General features: G+C 44.3%; 1 long non-coding RNA gene across 2 annotated transcripts; it reads right to left on the reverse strand.

Moving 5' to 3' along the window:
- Positions 1–529: 529 nt before the first annotated feature.
- On the reverse strand, positions 530–17,320 carry LOC129059843 (uncharacterized). 2 transcript variants are annotated; one of them, XR_008525905.2, is made up of 3 exons: positions 16,922–17,310; positions 5,205–5,473; positions 530–825 (listed from the first exon to the last, which is right to left on the reverse strand). It is a non-coding gene; the product is annotated as an uncharacterized LOC129059843 (long non-coding RNA). The 2 variants fall into 2 exon arrangements; XR_008525906.2 differs by having other exon boundaries at positions 537–825; positions 16,904–17,320.
- Between the last annotated feature and the right edge of the window lie 346 nt (positions 17,321–17,666).

A 17,666-nucleotide genomic window follows, 5' to 3' on the forward strand; every position in this document is an offset into this window, starting at 1 on the left:
GCTTTCCCTGGTGTGTGTCTTCTTTTGTTTAGCCACCCGGAAATTGAAGTGCTTCAGGCCCTTTTCATTCTTACATAAAACCTTGGCTGCTTTTTCTCCCCAATATTTGGAAAAGTCAAGGTATCATGTGAGCTGCCAAGAGCACTGGGGTGGGAATTGGAAAGGATCCAAGGCCCTATTATTTCTTCCCACTCCTTCCCAGCTCACTGTGAACTTCTTGCACCAACTCCTAATATTTGTAGAAGTTCTCTGAGATGCTTTCCCTTTGTACCCTATCCCTTATACACTCAAAGAGTCGAATTCCAAAATTAATCACCAATATGGATTCAGATTAGCAAACAACTACCATAGACCGACCTCAGGGAAGCCTTTGGAAATACCACGTCCCTGGTTGGGCACTGGACATAGACACAGCTCTGCAGACCTTGGTCTCACACTGACTGGCTGTTAGGTGAAGGGCGGAGACCTACCTTCCTGTTTTGATTTACTGGGAACAGGTCAAAGGGCCCCTGAAAAGTACACAACACTTCCTGTTTAAAATAGATCTTGGAAGACATTGAAACAAGAAGGAAGAATGTGGGAATGCAATGGGACAGCTTTCTTTGATCCTAAACCCAGTCAGAATCTTAATTAGCTGTACATGGAAGACCACAAAGAGCACCCTCCACTAGAGCAGGCCTCTCCAAGTGAAATGCAAGTTCCAGGAAATGATTGAGTTGTCCCATGTCCAGCTGAGTCCATCATGAGGTTCAGGGAGATTCTGAATGAGGAGCCTCGTCTCTGTGTATTCTGAGTGAGTGAAATCGCTGGTAATTCAGAGCGTGTCTGTAACAGAGAGGATTTTTAGCTGTGAATGATATACCATGTGCTATATATATATATAATCGAATGGGAGAGACTGGCCTCCCTGCCTTCCCTTCTTGCTCTCCCCGTTTCCCACCCAAGAGGTCCAGATAGGATCACTGATGAGGATGGTGTAGATGAGGAGGGCACTCAGGAAAGAATCCAGGGACCTTCCAGCCTTGGTGGTTGAGCCAAGATAAAGGACTAGCAAAGAAGCATTGAGCAGCAGCTGCAAAGGGAGGGGAAACACGGAGAAAAGGAGTACAACCCAAGCCAGGCCATGAAAGCGTCTCTGATGGTCATTGCTGTCTAAACTATCGAGAAGTTGTGTGAGATGAAGATAGAAAATTAACTGCTGTGTTTGACCAGAGGCAGGTCCTTGCTGAATTTAACAAGAGTAATTTCTGTAACGCACTGGAAATCTCCATTTGACAGACATTACATGAAAGGCTCAGTTATTCAAAAAATAGGCATGCTCGTTTTTTGCAATGGTGAGAAATTTAGAAAAAATAAATCTGATGTGGCCTGCGAGTGCATGCTAGATCATGGGGCAGGATCTCTGGCTGCCATACCTGCCTCCCGCCCCCATGGACTTGGATAGAGCATGACCAAATGCCAGGGCAAACCCTGAGGCACCTAGGAGAGGAGACCACACAGAGTAAGGTGACCTGGGGCAGGAGAGTACGTCCAGGGGGTGCGATCCTGTCCCAGGCACGAAGCCAGGGTGTGTGGAGGGATGGGAGAGGGGACTTCCCCTGGGACACTGTGTGATAATTCCCTGGTGTGATTTGTCCCAATTCTTTCATTCCTTCTTTCATTCAAAGAGCATTTTGAAGCCCCCATTATTGATTACTGTTACAGATTCTGGGGATAAGGGGATAAATAAACCCACCAAAGCCCTTGCCTTAATCATAGTCACATCGAGCTCTCTGTGTATACCCATGTCGTGATGCAAATGAAGACACAGGAAGATGAAGGGGAACAGAGACTCATCTGGGTGCTGGAGTGGTGATTCTCCACCTGGGATGTGTATTAGAATTACTTGGGTGCTCAGCCCATGCTCTGACTGATCAAATCATTTTGTATTGGAGGCGGGACCCAGACATCAGCAATAATCCTCCCAGGTGATTTCAATGTGCACCCAAATTTGGGGACGGCATTAGAGCTGGGTTCTAGAAGTGTGCCCCTAACCAGAGCATCAGCGTCTGTTGGAACTGTTGGAAATGAGTTCTACCCCAGACCACCCCAGACCCGCTGAATTAGGAACTCTGAGGGTGAGGTCAGGCAGTTTGTGTTACCAAACTCCCCAGGTGATCTAATGTGCATGGAAGTTTGAGAATCCCTGCCTTAGGGAAGCCAACTTTCCAAAAGCCAGAAGGAGGGGAGGCTGGGCACGGAGGTGTCTGTGGCACCTCTGTATTTACGACACTGGGTAGAGTATTGATGACAGCCTGGTGCTGTGAAGAGCAAAAGAGAAATGTCTCTGCCCTCAGGGGATTTATAGTCCAGGTTTGGAAATAATAACATGCAGGACCACCAGAAAGCAAGAAGCAGTGCAGAATGATGTGTGAATGGTGTGATTCTCTGGTGACAGAGGAGATGCTACAGAGACGATTTTTAAAACTTCACTGCAGCTTTTAAACTATTCAGTGATGAGAATGTAATATTCCACAGCCACACTTTCTTTCCCACAAAGTTTTGCAGGCTTCCATTATTTTCTAGCATTGCCTGCTGTAAAAACCTGAGCCTAAAAGGAATTTTCCCCTTTGTAGGTGTCTTCCTTTTTCTGCTGCGATATTGGAAGAAAATGTTCATGATCCTCACAGTTTCAGTGAAGTGCAACAATCTAACCAGGATGTGTCTCAGTGACTGGCCTCTATTTTCTTTTCTGGGTAAAGGGATGCTGTTTTCATTTGCAGATACAATACTTTAGTCATTTCAGAGTAATTTCTGTATTGTATCACATCTCTGATTAAAAAAATAGAACTCAAAAATTCTTACGAGGGCTGGTCCTAGCCTTTTGTAACTATTAAAAGTTACTGGAGGTGTGGCCAGGCGCGGTGGCTCAGGCCTGTAATCCCAGCACTTTGGGAGGCTGAGGCGGGTGGATCACAAGGTCAGGAGATCGAGACAATCCTGGCTAACACGGGGAAACCTCGTCTCTACTAAAAACACAAAAAAATTAGCCGGGTGTGGTGGCGGGCGCCTGTAGTCCCAGCTACTCTGGAGGCTGAGGCAGGAGAATGGCGTGAACCCAGGAGGTGGAGCTTGCAGTGAGCAGAGATCACGCCACTGCACTCCAGCCTGGGCGACAGAGCGAGACTCCGTCTCATAAAAAAAATAAATAAATAAAAGTAAAAATAAAAAGTTACTGGAGGTATATAGAGTGGGAAATTACCACAGGCCGGAATTGGTTTCTTAGCTCTGACACCAAAAACACAAGCCGCCAAAGAAAACACAGATAAATTGGACTTGATCCAAATTGTAAAATTTTGTGTTTCAAAGTACACTATCAAGAAAGTGAAAAGACAGCCCGTAGAATGACAGGAATATTTGTAAATCGTATGTCTGATAAGGGTCTAATTCAGGATATATCCCTCTTGCAATTCAACAATAAAAACATGACCCAATTTAAAAATGGGCAAAGAATTTGAAGAGAAATTTCTTCTAAGAAGGTATACCAAAGGCCAGCAGTTACATGCAAAGATGCTCAACCTCATTAGCCATCTGGGAAATGCAATCATAACTACAGTAAGATAGAGTTTCACACCCACTGAGATGGTTATTATAAAAAAGATGGACAAAAATGTGTCAGTGAGGACGTGGAGAAATCAGAGCCCTCACAGACTGCTGATGGGGATGGGAAATGGTGCAGCCACTTTGGCAAACAGTCTGGCAGTTCTTCAAAGTTAAACACAGAATTACCATATGACCTGGCAAATTCTACTCCTAGGTCCATACCCAGGAAAATCAAAACATACGTCCCTACAAAAATGTGTGCTGGAATGATCACAACAGTCATGCAATAGTCAAAAAGTGGAGACAATCCAAATGTCCATGAACTGAGGAAAAGATAAACAAGTGTGGCATATCCATATCCATGTAATAGAGTGTTATCAGCTGTAAGGAGGAATGAAGTTCTGATAGATGCTACAACATGGACCAGCCTTGAAAACATTAGACTACGTGAAAGAAGCCAGATGCAAAGGCCACCTGTGTCATTCCACGCATATGAAGTTTCCGCGATAGGCAGATCTACGGACACAGCACATGGATTCCTGGTTGCCTAGGGCGGGGGCGGGGTGACTGGGGGGAAGTGAGGAGTGACTGCTATGAGTAGAGGGCGTTTCTGGGAGGTGAGAAAGGTCTCTGAAAATTGCTTGTGAAGGTGGTTGCACAACTTTGAGAATAAACTAAAATTCATTGAATTATATACACTAAATGGGTGAACTTTCTCGTTGAATTATATACACTAAATGGCTGAACTTTATGGCACATGGATTGTATCTCAATAAAGCTGTTGAAAACTTTAAAGGAGACTTCTGGTCTGTTTGTTTCCAGTCAGTTCCATGTGCCATTAACTACATCCAAAGGCTATTTCAAGAAAATTCCTCAAGTTGTTTAATTTCTCTACTTTCTTGTCCCATTGCCCCTAGCTTCCCCTGTCTGTGTGTCTGTCTGTCTGTCTGTTGTCTGTCTCTCCTTCTTGCTCTGGCTCTGGCTCGCACTCTCTGTTTCATCGCTGGCCTCCTGGCAATCACTGTGAAAGCCACATACCTCCCATCTGTTCTTTGCCCTTAGTGATTTTACCAAAGTGAAAGGTCTTATGTGCTTTTGCTCACATTGCTGCTTTTAGTCCCATCTGTTAAACCTTGGAATCTAGAAACAGTTCATGTTTCCTGTACTTTAAGACTTGGAAGTTTTGGACTTTCTCTGTTCATTTTTATGTCTGCTTGTTTCACACTGAATGACTCTTTCCTGAGACCATTTCTTCCTTGAAATACCTTGACCAGTGCAGCCAACACGCCCAAGTAACATCCAGTGACACCCAGTTCTCCTATGTCCTGCCCTAGAGCTACAAGGATAGGTGGCACTTGGCCTGCCTTCCATGTATTATAAGCAGTAGCTTTCCCAAACCTCCTCCTGCAGAGTATGGTAGTAGTTTGCCTTTCCTGCCTCCTCTAACAGATTCCTTGCCATAGGCTACTCAAAGCCACATATTTTAGATCTAGGTTAGGGCAGCTCCCCCCTTTTACGTCTCATTTCTGCATTAGTCAGGGCAATTACTGCAGCTGGTACACAAACCCTGAGATCTCAGCAGCTTAACACAACAAAGCTTTCTCCCTCACCCCAAATCCTACCTGGGCTGCCCAGGGCTCACATTCCGGCAGTGACTCAGGGATTCTGACTCCTTTCATGTCATCAAAGCTGTAGCCTCCCAGGTCACTCTGGGGGGGGAAGTGAGGAGTGCAGATGGAACTTATCTTAATTGGCTCAGCCTGGAAGGGTCACGCACCGCTTATGTTACCACTGGCCAGAACGTGTCTTGTGACTCCAGTGAGTGCTCGGTGTCCGCCACAGGTGAGTTGGAGTACACCGGGCCGAGAGCTTTCAGCAGAACACGAGGTACCTGTGGGAAGGAGAAGATGGAAATAGAGGCTTCTTGTTTAACCATAAGGATAGAGGAGGGTTGGACAGATCTGAGGAAGGAGAATGGAGGTGTCTCCATGACTCAGCACTCCCTGTGCCCTGCAGCTTGTGTGAGGAGTGAGTGCCAAAATTATTAGCATAGTTGAGGCGCAGCTGGTCCTGAGTGGACACTGGTCAGGTCAGCTCCACATCCCCCTTTGTCTCTTGTCTCAATAGGCAATATTTGGGCAGTTTTAATTACAAGTTCCAAATGAAGAGCTGTAAAGAAGCAAGTTAGCTAGAGGGAATGAGAAGAAACATGTTGCAAATCTTTTCCCATTGGAAGGACATCATTCTGAGGGTGTCAGAAGTTTGAGATGGGGATGGGATGAGCATGAGATCCTTCATGCTGTTTTGACCTAACAGTGGAAAGGACAGGGAGCAGAACGGAGCCGCCCGGTGTTTGCAGATTAGAAAAGGCAGGGAGGTTGCTGCAGGGAAAGTGATAAAATGCTTTTTTGTTTTCAGTCTTTTTTAAAGCCACGTTTCCTGACTGCTTCCTTATGTCATTAGCTATGCACTGCTTTTCAGTCCATCCTATGACTACACTACATTGACTGAGTCAAACTCCGATGGTCACACACTCTCATTGGTACCACCTATTTTTGTTTTTAAAGTGAGTTTTATTTGTCTTTAGAACACTTTTATTTGAGGGAAAGAAAGGCAAAAATTGCACAACCAATTCCTTTACCCTACAACTAGTCTTCACACTTCTTATCATTCTGTCCTATTTACTTCATAATTATATATTATGGCATTTTTGAAAGAAAAGGTCATAGTACAGATGGTTTCCAACTTACGATGGTTCGACTTAATTCTTCAACTTTATGATGGTGCAAAAGTGATACGCGTTCAGTAGAAACCAGCACTCCAAGTTTTGAATTTTGATCTTTTCCTGGGGAAGCCATGTGCAGTGTGATGTGCCCTCTGCATGTGGACAGGGCCGCCAGCCGCAGCTGCACCATCAGAAGGGCAGACAACCCATACGCTACAGTGTGCCCTGTTGCCAGCGTTTTCTGGATATTTTGTGTTTTTGCATCTCATCATGTCTGCAAAATGATATTTTCAACTTACAATGGGTTGATTGGGACATAACCCATTGTAATTTCTGTGCTAGGTAACCCCAGTAGCAACATCAATCTGCTAATCCACCAGTCACTTAACACAGCAGGTCCTCAAATGATGCCACTCTGTTCAATGTCATTTTTTTTTTTTTTTTTTTTTTGAGATGAAGTCTCACTCTGTCGCCAAGGCTGGAGTGCAATGGTTCCCTGCAACCTCTGCCCCCTGAGTTCAAGTGATTCTCCTGCCTCAGCCTCCCGAGTAGCTGGGACTACAGGCATGCACCACCACGCCCAGCTAATTTTTTGGTATTTTTAGTAGAGAAGGGGTTTCATCATGTTGGCCAGGCTGGTCTCGAGCTCCTGACCGCAGGTGATCCACCTGCCTTGGCCTCCCAAAGTACTGGGATTCCAGATGTGAGCCACCGCGCCTGGGCTGTTCAGTATCATTTCATCACAGTGTTGGCGAGGAGAAAGCTGATTCCCGTCAAGGGCCACCGTGTGTGGGGCTTGCACTTTCTCCCCATGACTCTGTGGGTTTTCTCCGGTGCTCTGGTTTTCTCCCGCATCTCAAAGATGTGCCTGTTCATGAATGGGTGTGTCTACAGGGCGTCCTGGGAGTGAGCGTGGGTGTGAGGATGAGGGGCCCTGCCGTGGCCTGAGGGCTGCTTCCCGCCTGGTGCCCAGAGCTGCTGCCAGGATGGGCTCTGATCACCTGTGACCCTGAACTGGAATAAGCGGGTTGGAAAACGAATACATAAAAACAAATTATTGTAAAATAACAATTTGTAAAGTCTACTATCCCCTATAAATGCATGGCAATGACCCGAGTGGTTGGAGAGGGCTCAGGGAGCCCACCCTCTTTGTTTGTTAACTTTGTAGGAGTAGAAGGTGCTCCTTCAATTTTTGCTTTGATTTCACCCCCCACCACAATGACTGCCATCACTCACTGATTCACCAGAAATTGGATAAATAATGATCTTACTTGTTTTAATTAATCTTTCTTAAATGTATGCACGGCTCATTTATTTCAGTGTTTAATATTAGAAATGTTTTGGGTCTATATTTAGAAGACTGGTGATGTTTTTGTGACCAGAAATATGTTGTTAGGAACTTAAGTCTTGTCTGTATCAACTGGCCTATGGTAAAGTTGGTTTCTGTATTTGTTGTTTCACTTAAAGTCACAGTTTCCAAGCACCTCTTGCTGACGTTAAGTGAGAACTTACCATACAGAGCCAGTTCCCATGTTGTGTTCAAGATTCTGGGGATACAAAAAGAAAATAAAGGCAGGCCCCTGTTCTCAGGAAGCACACTGTCTATGCAGAGGCCTCTGTACTGACTCACAGGGCACCGACAGCAAGTACGCAGAGACCTGAAAGCAATACAAGTTCATGGAAGGCTGAAAGAATTAAAGAATCACAGTTCAAAAACCATAGAAATCATCCTCTCTGACTCCCTTTTAATTCTTGAATCCTCTCTACATCATTTCTTGTGAGTGATCCTGTGGTATTGGTTAAAATATCTCCAGTGGTGAAGATAGTAACTGAATAGTGCGGCACACACTCAGCTAACAAGAGGTTCGCTCTCACACTCTCCTCGTGGTCTCTGCATAGCCCTGTAAGCCACATTTGGCTAATGCCGTAAGATATTCTTGGGTGGAGGTTGAATGCAAAAGGCTATAGCCTCTGGGGATGGGGCGGTACCCCAAGGTGTCACCCAACAACCCCTTGCTCCAGCTGCCTGAAACTTCTGGATTCTCCCTGTCATTTCTGAGACTTGATTTTTAACCAGAAGATAGTGGGCACTAGAGGAAGGCACAGGCCAGGTCTCTCCTGGAGAATGCTATGGGGGTTTCTAAATGCACAATGTCATCATTTTCTGGAGTGGATAGAACCTGCTGTGCTAAGCTCGCCCCGTCCCACCCTCCAGCCAGGTGGCATACCCATCTCCAGTTCACACAGACAGGTCTTACTGCAGGCAAGACCACCCTCATCCTGGGCCTCTCCACTTCCCTTGGCAACAGGAGTTAACATGAAGCCAGAAGTATTCAGGTGTTTCAGGGCTTAAGATGGAGTCCTGATAACCTGGATGCTGTAGCTAAAACCTCCCCTCACTACTTCTAGAACAAAAAGGTGGCCGGGCTCTGAGTACCATCCCTCTGTTGACAACTTCCCATGGCCCAAGTCCTATCCTGATGCTTGCCAGAGACCCCTAGGCTCTGCATCCTGGCTCACCTCCATCTCCACAAGAAGCCCAGGGCTTCAAGGTCACCACCCCCATTCCCACATGATTTTCCCCTTCCCTGTTCTGCTCCGGAAAGCAGAGGTGGATCTGCCACAGCACGGAGGAAGCTTAGGCTACGGGCCCCTCATGTTCACATGTGCCTGCCAAGGCCAGGCCTTTTCTCTTCCAGGGCACAAAAAAGGAAGAAGTTGTGTGGGTGCTGGAGGCTGCTGAGCCTCTCAACAGCGTGAAGTCTGTGCTCCACCATGACAATTCATCCTTTGCACACCCTCAGCTCCCTTCCCCTGCTCTTGTCATCAAAATCACTTGACTTAAGCCAACTCCAGCCTAATGTGTACCATCTAGCTGAAGATAGCTGGAGGACACTCAGCTAGTGGATGAGTCTTGCTTAGATGTATGACTGCTGCTCTCCAGCGGACCCCAGATAGCCTCATCCACCCCACTCCCTTAGTTCCACCCAAACTTTGCTCCAAAGTCACCTTGTCAGCGAGACCTTTCTTGATGGCCTTCCTGAAAATGCAGACCTCCCATCCTGGACATTCTCACCTTCTTACTGCCTTGCCTTTTTTCCCTGTGTTCAACATTTGCATCCTTTTTTCTTGTACTTATTCATTTTATTTCCCCCACTGAATTACAGGCCATAGTTTGTTTAATACTGTTTGCTCAGTGCCTGGACGGGTTCCTGCTACGTATTAGGTGCTCAAACAAAGGATTTTGGAGAAAATGGATGAATGACAGAATTGTGCTAAAGAGACCACCAGAGATGAAATGGCAAGCAAAGGCTCTGCAGTGCACCCTCCCGTTCAGACAGACAGAGGGACAGGAGTTGGCCTCGGATGCAGGCAGGGAGCCACTGGGCCACCTGAGCAGCAGATGACTGCAGGAGCCCCAGGACTTCAGGGAGGCAGGGTGTCCTCTAGACACGGGGAGGGAGGGCCTGAAGCCGTGTTAGGCCACAAGGGCAGTGATGTATTGTGAATGACATTTCAGCCTCTCTGACTGCTGAGATTCTTCTTCTCTCTCTTGCTTTCCTACATCTACTACATTTGATAGAACAAAAGATGCATTATTTTTCCCAGAAAGAACTATAACAGAGAATGACTTTGCATCCAGGGCCTGTGTGATGGGTGGCATGTTAAAAATTGAAGGCAGTTGGCTGGGCGCGGTGACTCACGCCTGTAATCCCAGCACTTTGGGAGGCCGAGGCGGGTGGATCACGAGGTCAAGATATCGAGACCATCCTGGCTAACACAGTGAAACCCTGTCTCTACTAAAAATACAAAAAATTAGCCGGGCGTGGTGGCAGGCGCTTGTAGTCCCAGCTCCTCAGGAGGCTGAGGCAGGAGAATGGTGTCAACCTGGGAGGCGGAGCTTGCAGTGAGCGGAGATCGCCACACTGCACTCTAGCCTGGGCGACAGAGCCAGATTCCGTCTCAAAAAAAAAAAAAAAAAAAAAAAATTGAAGGCAGTAAAGAATGGACTGACTTAAAGGCAGATGGAATTTCACATCCTCCCACTGTTGGTTGCTACTTAACGGCACACATAACTCGCATCAGAATAGGTTTTTGAATGATTTCCTTTGTTAATGCTAAGCAACACTTATGCATGGTGTGATAAGGAAGACACAAGGTTAAGGAAATGCTGGTAGAAAAGACCACACATCGGGTACAGTGTACATTGCTTGAGTGACGAGTGCATCAAAATCTCGGAAATTACCACTATCCATGTAACAACAAACCACCCGTTTCCCAAGAACTATTGAAAAGACAAGAAGAACAAGAAGGCAGGTCCCTAAGTCTACCATTGGCAAGAGTGGATTATAGGCGCAGCCATACTGCTGCCTTCTAGCGGTGGAGTGAAGAATCACACACAATTTAACAAAGATGGGGCCTTATATTTGTTGTGGCCTTTTTTTTTTTTTTTTTTTAAGAAAAAGAGCAAACCACTTGTTGATAGGTGGGACATTATATTTTAGTTTTAAGTTTATTGCTAACATAACCTATGGCTCGAAGTCAATGGAGATATTGGCATATTGGCATTATATTAGGCAGATGCCCCCTGTTAATGGATTCAGTAAAGGAAATCAGCAACCAGGCTGCTGAGTGGAATTGTGTCCCCGCCCACCTGAATACATAATAAAGATTCTAGAAATCAAAAAGAGAAGCAAAATGCTGGGAGCTATAATCAAACAAGACAAAGAATCTTCACACTGGCCACAACCACAACATTCTACACATGTGAATATGAGATAAGAGAAACCTGGAGAATCTAGTAACTGTCGAAATGAAAACGTATTGGAAACAATTGGTAGCAATTTACAGATGGAGCCACCCTTTTGTTGCTACAGATTAGTAAGGAGAATTGAGCTATACTGAGCACAAAATATGCCAGGTACATAGTAAGCTAAAATTATCAACTTTAACAACAAAAATATATGATGCTAGGACCTGCATTTTTGCCTTTCACAGATAGTAAACATGGCCAAAGTTCTTTTGCTGCTTACTTACATCCTAAAAGGAAGAAAGTGAAAAAAGTGAACTCCAAGAGACCCCAGTCTGTGCAGTTAAAAACTGCGGGGCATGAGGACGCACGCTGCAGAGGTGTGTTAGTGTGTTGTTCTGATTTCTTGAAAGACTATCATTTCTAATTATGAGAAGAAATATTGTACCAAAAAAGAACCTCACATGAAACATATGCTCATGCTCATGTGAAATGGGGGGAGAATGAGGATGGAATGAAATATTTAATAGACAAAGAGAGGCCCAGGCAACCTGTTGGGTTTTCTAAGACCTCAGCTCTGGTAGTCTGTGCCAAGTGTGTGGCGGATACACGATAATTCAGGACAAGCTGAAGCCAGTTGTAAGCATCAGATGTGATTCTCCAAATGCGATTTAAGGGACTCAGGAAGGAGTGGAACAAGTGGGTGCAAGCCTGGGCTTGTGGGGTGCCCCCGACAGGAAGAAGGAAGTGGCCGTCTTTGTCAGGCATGTGGGTGAGCGGTTACGACGTCATGGAATGCTGAAGATCTAGAGGTAGCGGTGAAATCCCTTCAACGTGTGGAATTAGCAACGTCCCCAGCTCTATGGAGAAAGATTTATTGTGAGAAGGTAGTGATGGCTAAGGATACAATCAAGAGAAGCCCATGATGATGAAAGGGAGTCATCTGGAGTCTCACAGCAAGAGCGGATTTCCAGGAGGGTGGGTCCCCTGCTTTTGAAGAGGACTGTTTTCCATTCTTTTGGCATAAAGATAGAAACTTGTACAACTTTAAGAAACACATTTATTCTGCATATTGCATACGCAGCTGTGATCGTAACTGAAATACCAGTTTCTGTTGGAATACAGGATTTTTTATTCTCTTTCCCCATTTTGTATTAATTTTAGGGTTGCATTTGCTTTCAGTCGTGCAGAAGCATGACATTATACTTCCTTCAAAACTGTTTTTTTCTTTTGCTGTTTTTTGTAATTTTTTTTTTTTTTTTTTTTTTTTTTTTTTTTGCTTTACATATACTGAATCCTGTCCAGGAATTTGTTCATTCAAAATTTTATTTTGGGGCTTGTTTGTAAAAGTTTTACTGCTATATTTGCCTTTCATGCTTCACACTAAAAGAGTCAAAGTTATTTTATCATATGACTTTTTAGTTCCCAGTATTTGCTAGATATGATGGTGTTGTTTGCTCTCGCAGTGTCAGTGCCTAGCATTAGACCTAATTTTCCAGCAAACATGCTCTATTTTGTTACTCAGTACATGCGAATATGAACCACTATACTTTAGCTTTGTGATTTGACATTTTCCTTTTAGAGTTAATAAATTATATCACATGTGCGGAACTTTAAAATCACTTGCAATACAGGTTGAATGTTTTCAAAAAACTTTCTTGTGCAATTGAAGGGCATTTGAATATGTCTGCACATTTTGTATAAAAGTTAATATGATGATAATAGCAAATAATTGTTAAACTATGAGTATTGATTTCCCTGCAACCTGAAATTATCTAACTAGTGCAAACATAAATCAATTGAATTATATTTATCTCAATGTGACATTATCTTGATGTAGTTGGTTTGGCAATAATGAGATTGACAATGGAGAATTTGAGGGATTACAGACATTTTGTAGCCATTATGGCTGATATGAAAAACCAAAGTATTAATTTATGAACACTACCTTGGGATTTCTGAATTCTTCCTTCTTTTTTCCAGGGAAATATTCACTTTATTGACAAATTTAGAAATGGAGAAAATAAAACACTTAGCTGATTTCAAATTTTCTAAGATTAAGTTTCTCAGGAAATCTTAAATTTCTTGTTTTAATATTGTGTGTTTGAGATCTCTCACTGGCCTTGTGCGGTGGCTCATGCCTGTAATCCCGGCACTTTGGGAGGCCAAGGTGGGCAGATCGCTTGAGCTCAGGAGTTTGAGACCAGCCTGGGCAACATGGCAAAACCCCATCTCTACAAAAAATACCAAAAATTAGCCAGGCGTGGTGATGCGCACTTGTAGTTTCAGCTACTTGGAAATCCGAGGTGGGAGGATTGCTTGATACGGGGAGGCGGAGGTTGCAGTAAGCTGAGATCACGCCTGGGTGACAGAGTGAGACCCCGCCTGAATGAATATTGCTGTCTTTTCTATTGGAAAATTTTTAAAGAATACAAATACTAAAAATAATAAAACCCAAAACTCAAGTGCTCACCTTTGAAGATTAACAAATGTGAATGTGTTAAAAATATTTTCTTCAGATCATTCTTTACATAAAATAAATAAAGCGTTGTCAGTAAAGTCAAAGTCTTTTTCGTATTTTTCCCCTGCTAACCTATTTTAATTGGAGAGGGAAAAGGGTGGAGGGGGAACAGCCCCTGATGCATTTGCAACTTCCAAATGTTCACGGAAGGTGCCGCAGACTGATGGTTATGTTAGAAACTGTCACTCATGTGCTGTCCACTTTAACTCTGCAGACTACTAGAAGAAAATCCGCAAGTGGACGAGTAAGGCCTGGGAACAGCTGAAACGTGGAGATGCTTCACATCTGAGCCAAGCATTTGGATCCAAACCATTTTTCCACTCACTCGCTCTACTTACGGTTTGCTCCGGAGCTGCTGGCAGCCCCACGTGGGTGTCAAACTTGGGCCTGGGATGTTGTTCATCGGAAATCATAAGATTCAGAAATTCAAGTATTGGGATCAACGTAGCAAACCACCTTCATTTTACAAATGAGGAAGCCAAGGGCAGCAGCGTAGAGGAAAATGTTTTCAGGACACACAGCTAACGCAGAAGTGAGCAAGACCTAATTCCATCTGCCCCCTTTTTTTTCCTCTCCTCATCAATTTACCTGTTTTTCAATCAATCTGAACCAGAGCCAGTGATTTTAGTATTCAGGCAGTTTCAAGACCATTCACTTCATAACCATTTTAAGATGGAAGTAAAACAAAAAATGTTTTATTCTGTCTGCTAATAGAACTGGTTCCTTCCAGTGGGTTCGTGGTCTCACTGACTTCAAGAATGGAGCCCCAAACCTTCAGGGTGAGTGATACAGCTCTTAAAAATAGCACGGATCCAAAATGTGAACAGCAACAAGAGTTATTGTGAAAAGAGAAAAGAACAAAGCTTCCACTGTGTAGAAGAGGACCCAGAGAATTGGAGCTGTTGGCTGGGAGTGGCAAGCTTTTATACCCTTATTGGTCCCTGCCCATGTTTTGTTTTTGTCCTATCAGAGTGCCCTTTTTTCAATCCTCCCTGTGATTGGCTACTTTTAGACTCCTGCTGATTGGTGCATTTTACAGAGTGCTGATTGGTGCATTTTACAGAGCGCTGATTGGTGCATTTTACAGAGCACTGATTGGTGCATTTTACAATCCTCTTGCTAGCTACAGAGCACTGATTGGTGTGTTTTTACAGAGCGCTGATTGGTGCATTTTACAATCCCCTTGCTAGCTACAGAACACTGATTGGTGCATTTTACAGTCCTAGCTATAGAGTGCTGATTGGTGCATTTTACAATCCTCTTGTAAGACAGAAAAGTTCTCCAAGTCCCCACTCCACCTAGTAAGTCCAGTTGGCTTCACCTCTCAGAACCTCAGTTCTAAAAGAAGAAGTTTCATAAAACAGCAGAAAGAAGTTATTGGATATGAAATATCTTTTTCCAAGCAAGTATTAGGTGATTAAATTGTTAACAGAGCAAAACTTTTCTGGATGTCATGGATGGCCTGAAAAATGCTCTTGGGGGCTGAAAAACAGTTATTTGTGTGGAAACTGGCTGAATGCTTAATGCTAGAAAAAGAGTTTGTGCGGCTGGGCGCAGTGGCTCACACCTGTAATCCCAGCACTTTGGGAGGCCAAGGCAGGCGGATCACCTGAGGTCGGAAGTTGGAGACCAGCCTGACCAACGTGGAGAAATCCCGTCTCTATCAAAAATACAAAAAATTAGCCAGGTGCAGTGGCGCATGCCTGTAATCCCAGCTACTCGGGAGGCTGAGGTAGGAGAATCTCTTGAACCCAGGAGGCGGAGGTTTTGGTGAGCCGAGATCATGCCACTGCACTCCAGCAGCCTGGCCAACGAGTGAAACTCCATCTCAAAAAAAAAAAAAAAAAGAGAGAAGAAAAACAATTTGTGCTGCTTGCTGATTCTAGAATGTCCCTATGCCCGTGGAAGAGGCTCCTCATGCCGGTCTTCTACGAGAATCCTATGTGCGTCTTCATGCATTTTTCATTGACTTTCTTATCATTAACGTAGCCTTAAAGCAGGCCCTCACAGGCCAGAGGGTGGCTCTTCTGGGTCCTGTCGATATCAGGAGGACACCTGCATTGTCTCACTTACTCTTCTCAACACCCTGAGTGTGTATACTATTTAACAGAGTGCAAGCATTTGACAGACAACAGTCCAAGGGGAGCATTCCTTCAACATTAAAAATGACTCCTGCTCACCCACAACAGGTTTTGCGGTCATGGGTGTGCTATACCCTCTGATTAGGGTTTGCGTGCTATGGATTTGAAACTACTTTATGCTATCGATCTGGGCTACTGCTTATAATTTCACCGCTGGACGATGCAACGTTGCTACAATAGACAGGCTGGGGTGAGCCAGAACTGGCACGATTGTGTGCAATTGAGAAGGCGACTGTCTCATCTGTAAAATGGGACAATGACATCTTGCTTATTGTAAAAATTAGAGTTATTGTATGAAAAGCGTCTAGCAGAGAGGCTGGTCTAAATTGCTGCCAAGACCTGGTAGCTGTTGCTACAATGCATAGAGGAATACAAAGTCTGCATAAAAAGATGTAGATTGTGTGTGTGGCGGAAATCCACAGGTGAGCTATCAACACCCTGCTCCGGAAAGTCTTGGCCTAGTTCTTCACAGGACTGCACTATATTCCACTGACTCCGTTTTCTGCTCAAGGTCTTCCATTGAATTGGACCTACTGATGAGACCTGCTTTTCCTTCGGGTTTTGCACTATTTCCTTGAGAACTACACGACTGCCAAAAATATGGTCATGCAGCTCTTCCCGGCCCTTGTCCTGCTTTGTCTTTCTCCGCTTCAGGCAGGTGCATTGATTTGCTTTCGCTGAGGGCTGACTTGGAAGTTTCAGCTCATTTCAGTTTCTCTCAGCAAATTGGTGGTAACAGAAAGGCTGAGGGTTACCATGGAAATGGTCACAGCCTCACTCAGAACCACCAGAAATACTGTAGTATTTGAAACAGTATGGATTTCACCCACAGGCTTTGGAGAGAAGACGCGTTCTGAAAGCTCTTGACAGAGGCTTAGTGATGGTACAATGAGGAGACACTAATTTGTTTTCATTTAGGAAGGAAGTGCGGCGCTCCTGAACAACGTACCCGCTTACGATATTTTATTTTCTTGGAAAGAAAAATAAGTTATGAGGAAAATCTGTTTTCATCCATTGCAGCACATTATCTCCTTAATTTCTTAACCAAGACAAAAAAAGAAATCACGGTAACAATCCAAAATAATTATGATCCCACACGTATTTATATTTGGCTTTTTGGGATTTGTTTCTGTACGTACATTTTAATAGGTACCTGAAGTTCTGTCTGAAATTTCACTTGTTACCAAATAAAGAAGGCTCACCAGGAAGCTAGGGAAGAACAGGAGAAGCTGAGGGGCCGTCGGACTCCTCTATCCTGCCTCCTTCCAAAGGCTCCCAGCCCCAAGCCGGCGCCGCAGCAGCATCTCCTTCCAGACCCGAACCGAGCACAGGTGCCTGACCTCACGCTCTTCTCTCGCCAATGTCCCAACTCTGCTTCAGAGGAGAACTGGAAGAATAAACAGACTGAGATGCAAGCAGAGAACTAATGTAAACCAAGGCAACGCTGCGAATAAAAACGCAAAAGCAAGATTCGCTGCAGCAATTTCATGCTACAGGATGGTCGACGGCTGGAAACAGGGGTTTTATTTTCCGACCGCCACATCCCGCTTGGAGCATCCCTGTGGGGCATTTTCGTACACGCCACACAGGCTTTAACGAGCGCCAGCACGTGTATAATAAACGGTAGCCCTTTGACATTCGATTTCAACTCGGCTGTTAAAATGGCATTAATGGCAACTGATGTAATTTCTTTCTCACTTCAGTTTTTTTTTTTTTTTGGATTTCATTTGTAAGTTTTACCACTTAAAAATGAGGCATTTATAGATCATAGAATCTAGGAGTTAATGCGAAGTTTGAAAGCCTTTTATGGGTAACATTTACTTAAATATTTCGCCCATTACTCATATTCCATTTTTTGTTCATGTATTTAGATTATTTAATAGAAAGAGTTTATTCAATGTTTACCTCCCATAGTTTACTTTAGAATATCTCAGGACCCTTACATCT

This window comes from Pongo abelii, chromosome 5 (assembly GCF_028885655.2).
Source record: "Pongo abelii isolate AG06213 chromosome 5, NHGRI_mPonAbe1-v2.0_pri, whole genome shotgun sequence".
Lineage (NCBI taxonomy): Eukaryota > Metazoa > Chordata > Mammalia > Primates > Hominidae > Pongo > Pongo abelii.